The sequence below is a fragment of the Gavialis gangeticus genome, unplaced genomic scaffold (genome assembly GCF_001723915.1).
Source record: "Gavialis gangeticus isolate Ggan-Ray unplaced genomic scaffold, GavGan_comp1, whole genome shotgun sequence".
NCBI lineage: Eukaryota > Metazoa > Chordata > Crocodylia > Gavialidae > Gavialis > Gavialis gangeticus.
The window spans coordinates 149,691,929-149,697,892 of NW_017728992.1; positions in this window are offsets into that span (position 1 = coordinate 149,691,929).

Consider the following 5,964-nt stretch of genomic DNA (forward strand, 5'->3'; position numbering starts at 1 on the left):
ATCGAAGGCCTTCCTGAAGTCTAAGTAAACGATATCAACCCCTACTCCTGTGTTGAGGTGTTTTGTAACCTGGTCATAAAAGGAGACTAGATTAGTCAGGCATTATTTACATGCTATGAACCCGTGCTGGTTTCCCCTCAACATAATTTTTCCTGCTGGGCTCACATATATGAGCCTTAATAATCTTTTCAAAGACTGCCTATAGTTGCCTGGATCCTCCTTCCTCCCCTTCTTGAAAATAGGGACCACATTGGCCCTTTTCCAGTCCTCTGGGACCTGGCCCGTGTGCCACGAGTGCTCAAATATTCTTGCCAGTGGCTGTGCAATGATATTAGCCAGTGCCTTCAGTACCCTCAGATGGAGCTCATCCAGGCCTGCTGACTTAAATGCATCCAGTCCTTCCAAATGACTCTGCAACATCTCAGGGTCAACACTTGGTAGTCTGGCACCTAGATGTCACCTCTCTACAATGTGAGACTTGTTTCTAGGCATATGTGTCAAAGGTCCTGATGTTACCTCTCAGATATACACCACAATGCAGAAGGTTTGACAGCTGCTTACTACTACTAAAATTTCAGGTAGCTCTGATGATGAAGCATGTGACAGGAAAGCCTAGAGAAGTTATTCCACTCGGTGTCTGGGTTTGCATTTGTTACATGACAGTATAACAGATCTTGGTCTCTGACACTTGTCATAAAACCTAAACATTAAAAAAGTTAATATGGCCTGTAAAAGGAAGGGACAATTTCATTTTCTTGATGGGACTTAGTTATTACAGAACCTGTCTTTAGATTTGCTTTTGGCTTTTAGGCTACATTCACTTAAGGCTGTGATTTTGTGATCTCTGACCTGTCAGAGGATCTAAAGTATAAGATTATTCAGCAACCTATTTTTTTAATCATTCTTATAGTTAGCATCTGCCATCTCAGTGTGTCACTTTATTACTTATCTGCAGATTGCCACTCAATAAATGAATCTATTAGATATACTAGAGATAGATATGCTTTTATCATCAGCAAACATAACGCTGGGAGATTCCACATTTGCAAATGTTTACCTCCCTGTCTTCCCACCAGTAACACAATATTTGCCAAGAAAGGTGGCAATCTGGAAATCTTTGAAAATGAATGTTTCCTCTTCCATGACTGCTCAAGAAGAACCTGATCCACCTCTGTTCTCTTCACATGGTTTCCTTACATGGGACAGCTATACTGGTACAGCTGAATCATCATGAGCTAGAAGCCACCAAATGGAGAAAGAGATTCTTTTTGGCTTGTTATAGTCTGTATGCCCAGTTTCACTCATACTACAGTATGGGCAAGGAGGAGATCAAAAAGATGCTGAAAAGAAAATATCAAAAATATATAAAAATACAAATGAATTGGAAATCGTGGACTAAGGCTTCTTCGTCCACTGCTCCTGAAAGGAATACTGATTTTCCTGGAAAATAGTATTTATGCAACCTATTAACACCTTATAGCCCACTGCTCAGCACTCTGAATCCTATATTTTTCTTCTACACTGTCCTCTGCTTTTGGGTGCTGTATTCTTGTGCATCACACAGTGAAGGCATGTACTCAGACTCAGTGTGCAAAACACAGTGCTCTGGATTGATAATGTGTTTGGTGGCTGTTCCTCAGTGGATGTTACAGGCACAGGTCTGCGCTGCACTCCTCTCTTCTGCAAGAAGTTTTAGATCATCATACAGGCAGGTAAAATTTTCAGTGTGAAATCTGAGAGTCACAGTTCTCAGACTGTTTTCTATTTCTGTGATAACTTTAGTAAAGAGAGCTCCTTAGGTAGTTCATTTTAGACTCTTGGGTACAAGTTATCTGAGCCAGTTGGTTTGAACATATTTAATTTTAGCAGATGCTGTTTCACATTTTCCTTTGTTATAGCTGGTAAACTTTCTATTCCAGTACCTGCATATGGGATGGATGCTACCTCCTGCTTTGTGTGCACTACAGAGCAGAAATATCTATTTAACATTTCTGCCTTTCCCACGTCACTGTAGAATTCTAACCTTGGGACTTTGCACAGCTTTTCTCTCTGAAAGAAACTGCACTCAAAAAAGCTGCATTCATGCCAAGGGATTTGAAACAGGAAACCAGTATATGGCAGCAGTGACAGCAACACTGACACTTTGCAGCTCTGTTTTTGTACAATAATCTGCACTTTATTGCAAGGCTTCTCTTGTCTTCTTGTTTGGATTGCTTCAAATTGCATTTTTGCTATTATGGATCAAAAGAATGAATCCATAAATATAGGGACTTTTCATTCTATTATTTTCAGGCTAAAAGTTAGAAGCACATCAGGTATCTGAGATGCAAATATTACCAGTAAAAAGATTTAAAAAGTAATTTAAAGGCTGATAAATAGCTCTCTGTAGATGTAAGTAAAATAAATAATATAAGAGGATTTCTGAGACTTTTCATTACATGTTGTTATGCATGATATTACGTTTTCCTCTTAAACCTTTATGTGACCATAATGCTACATTTTGTATACACTTCCATAACATTTTACACTTCTCTCTGTAAGTATAAAATCAAACTTCCTATCTTTCTGTGCAGAATATATTTTTAAAAGTAGAATTCATAAATGATCCTGGGAATTATCAGGTAATAGCATTGTTTGTATGCCGCCTTGAGAATGTCCCTGTTGTTATTCTAACGCTCAGACTTTGGTTTAGTACTAAATTCCATGCTATTGATACTAGTTGAGCAACTGCAGTTTGAAGAACTCAACGATTATCACCAAGTCAAACAACCTTGTTTGTTTGTTGTTGTCGTTGTGGTTTTTTTGCTCAGGTCACTCAAAACTATCTAAAGCTACATGTGCACTTGAAGCACAAATTCTCCAATTTGGAGTGCTGCAGTACCATACAGACATGTATCCTACCTCCCCAGTGGCCCTGTGCTGACATAGTTTGAAGTTACAACGACAGCCTGGAGCAGGCGTGTTCTCCCACCACCAGGAAAGACAGTGTGTTATTTGGTCCTCTGGCACAGCAACTCTGAAAATACTAGTCAAACATGCACACCCCCTAAGTTAATGTTATATTTTTATAATTTCTGTCTTGGATTATAACTTCTTCAATGAGAAGATAAAATCCTGCAAGTGTGTGGATAGAGAAATTGCAATGTATATAATAAAGAATGGATGCACCACCTTTATGCTCTCCTTAATCACACATATAATTAATTAATTCTTCTAATTTTTGAAGGGCTTTACCGCCAAAGCATCTGGCACTAGTGAAGGCTGAAATTTTCAAAGCAGTGAAGGGGGATAATTCTAATGGGAGATGCATGGCTAAATGCCCCTGCACTGATTAGGCAACAGATTTAAAAACAAGGAGGCTTTAAACAAAACATATGAGAAACAAGAAAAACCCTGTATTAAGCATAGGTCCTGTGTCACATATACATGGTATTATTATGAATAGGGATAGAAACAAACTGAAATCTTCAACCAATATTTTATTGAAATGAAACAAGAATGTCTGTGTATGATGATGCTGAAATAGAAAGTAAGATGTGAGGTAGAATCTGCTAAAATTTTAAATTTCAAACCAAGTGGCACAGATAACTTATACATAAGAGTCTCAAATGAACTAGCTAAGGAATCATCTAGCCCACTTACGTTACTATAACAAATTTTAAGAAACTAGGGAAATTGATGAAGGACTAGAGGACTAAGTAGCTGGTGATGATCCTGAAGAAAACAGTGGGTTTATTTAGGAGTATTTAGGATTAAAAAAATAAATAAAATATAATAATGTAACATTTGAAAAAAAATATATAATAATTATAATAATATGAAATACATTATTGATATGCTATATAATGTAATTTGCAGCAAACAGAATGTTGATAGAATATACATGAACTTCTCCAAGCCATTTGCCCTTGAACCATATGACATTTTGATTAAAAATATTGCATTCTATGGAATTAAATGGTACACATTAGACAGATTAAAAACAGATTCAAAGACAAATCTTAAAATGTATTTATTATTTGGGAAATATCAATCAGTGGATTTGTTTTTAACTGGGTACACAAGAATAGGTTTTTTGGTCTAAATACTGCTTGCTAATTGTATAATGAGTAGATAATGATACTGAATCATTGCTGGTAACATTTGCAAATACAAAGGTGGTACAAAGATTGGCTGGAATGTAATTAATGAGAAAGACAGGTTACTGTTTCAGGGTGATCTAGATTAGTAGATTGAATAGTCATGGTCTAGCAGGACCTACTTTAATACAGGTAAATGTTAAGTAATGCATCTGGGGAAAAAACACCGCAGTCTCTAGTTACAGGATGCGAGATTCTGTCTTGGGAACAGTGACTCAGAAAAGGATTTATCTGTAACTGCCTCAAAATGACCTTGTGGTGCAATGCTACAGCAAGAATAGCTAATCCACTCCTTGAATGAATAAAAAGAGGAGTATCAAGTAGAGTTGGAAAGTAATCTTGCCTGTGTATAGAGCTGTAGTAAGGCCATTCAAGGGCTATGTGTAGACAAAACAAGGGGCATGTGTGCATGACACCTTAAAGTGGGTTAAATGCTTTTGCACTGCTTTAATGGTGTTGGTGTTTGCACATGGCGGTGGCATACTGTGCAGTAATTCCAGCTGCTGTAGCAAGTTTGGCAGCGTAATGCACCTTAAATGACTTGGGGCACAGCAAAGTAAAACTCCTTCATGGTGTTTTGTTTGCTGCCCTTCAGCCGAAGAGTGAAGCACCGGGCTCAGGGGCTGTGCAGGAAGCCTGTGCAGGCAGCCTAGCAGCAGCCTGGGAAAGCAGGGTTTGGCCAAGAAAAAAAAAAGTGGAGATCTTTTTTTTTTTTTCCTGGAGCCTGCCTGAGCTGCACAGGGGCCCGGTGCTTCCCTCCGCAGCTGCATTGCCCCCCAGGACCTTCCGAACCAGGTGCATGTGGGCAGGTGCTGCCTCGGGGGGCACCACTGCTGCGGAGGGAATCACCAGTCTCCCCTGCAGCCCAGGGACCACTCCACCCGCCAACAGCTCGCCCTCCCCTCCCTGCCGCCAGAGATGCAGGTAAGTGGGTGTGTGCATGACATGGGGGTTAAAAGAGCCCTAAATTGAAGCAGTGTTTTTAAAAACCTACCACTTCAATTGTCGAAGGCAATACAGCAGAAGGCAATATTTTACAGTAAGGGTAGCCAAAATCTGGAACCAACTTCCCAGGGATTCTCGCCCCTACCTTAGGCAAATTCAAGAGGAGGTTGGATGATCACCTGTCTGGGGTCTTGTGAACCCAGCATTCATTCCTGCCTGTGGCAGGGGTTTAGGCTAGATGATCTGTTCAGGTCCCTTCTGACCCTAGTTACCATGAAACTATGTTGAGCTGGGTCAGAGCAGCACTGGGCCCCCTGCCAGCTGGGGCTGCACCATCCTGGCTCAATCTGCTGGGGTCCCAGGTGCACACATTTATGCACTGCCCTGTAGCAGTAAACTCTGGTGCAATATACACCAGAGTTTATTGCTTCACATTAGTTGTCCATGTAGACGTGCCCGCTATGTAGGTACTTTAAGTGTAGAAAAGTGATTTGATAGTGATCCTTTTGATTTTTCTGGAAAAGGAACAAGGTAGGAGGACAGGGCTCTATTTCAAAGAAAAAAACTTGAACATGAAACCATGGAATGAGAAATCATAGACAACACAGTTTCAACAGAGACTATATGTTCTCATCCCATTCCTTGGACTAGCTTTTAACTCTCTCTGTACACCCTTATGTCCTGCACTGCCTTTGTTATCCCTATTGACCTTTTTAACCCACCTTTTGATATTTACTTTGTATTTAAATTCCTCTCTATTTTAAACCCCTTATTTCTGCTGGTCCATTCAGAGCAACTGATGAAATAGACTGTCGCCTCATGCCTCGTTGTACCAATTACTCATAGGTACCCCCTGCCCTGCCCCTTTTCTTCCTCTCAG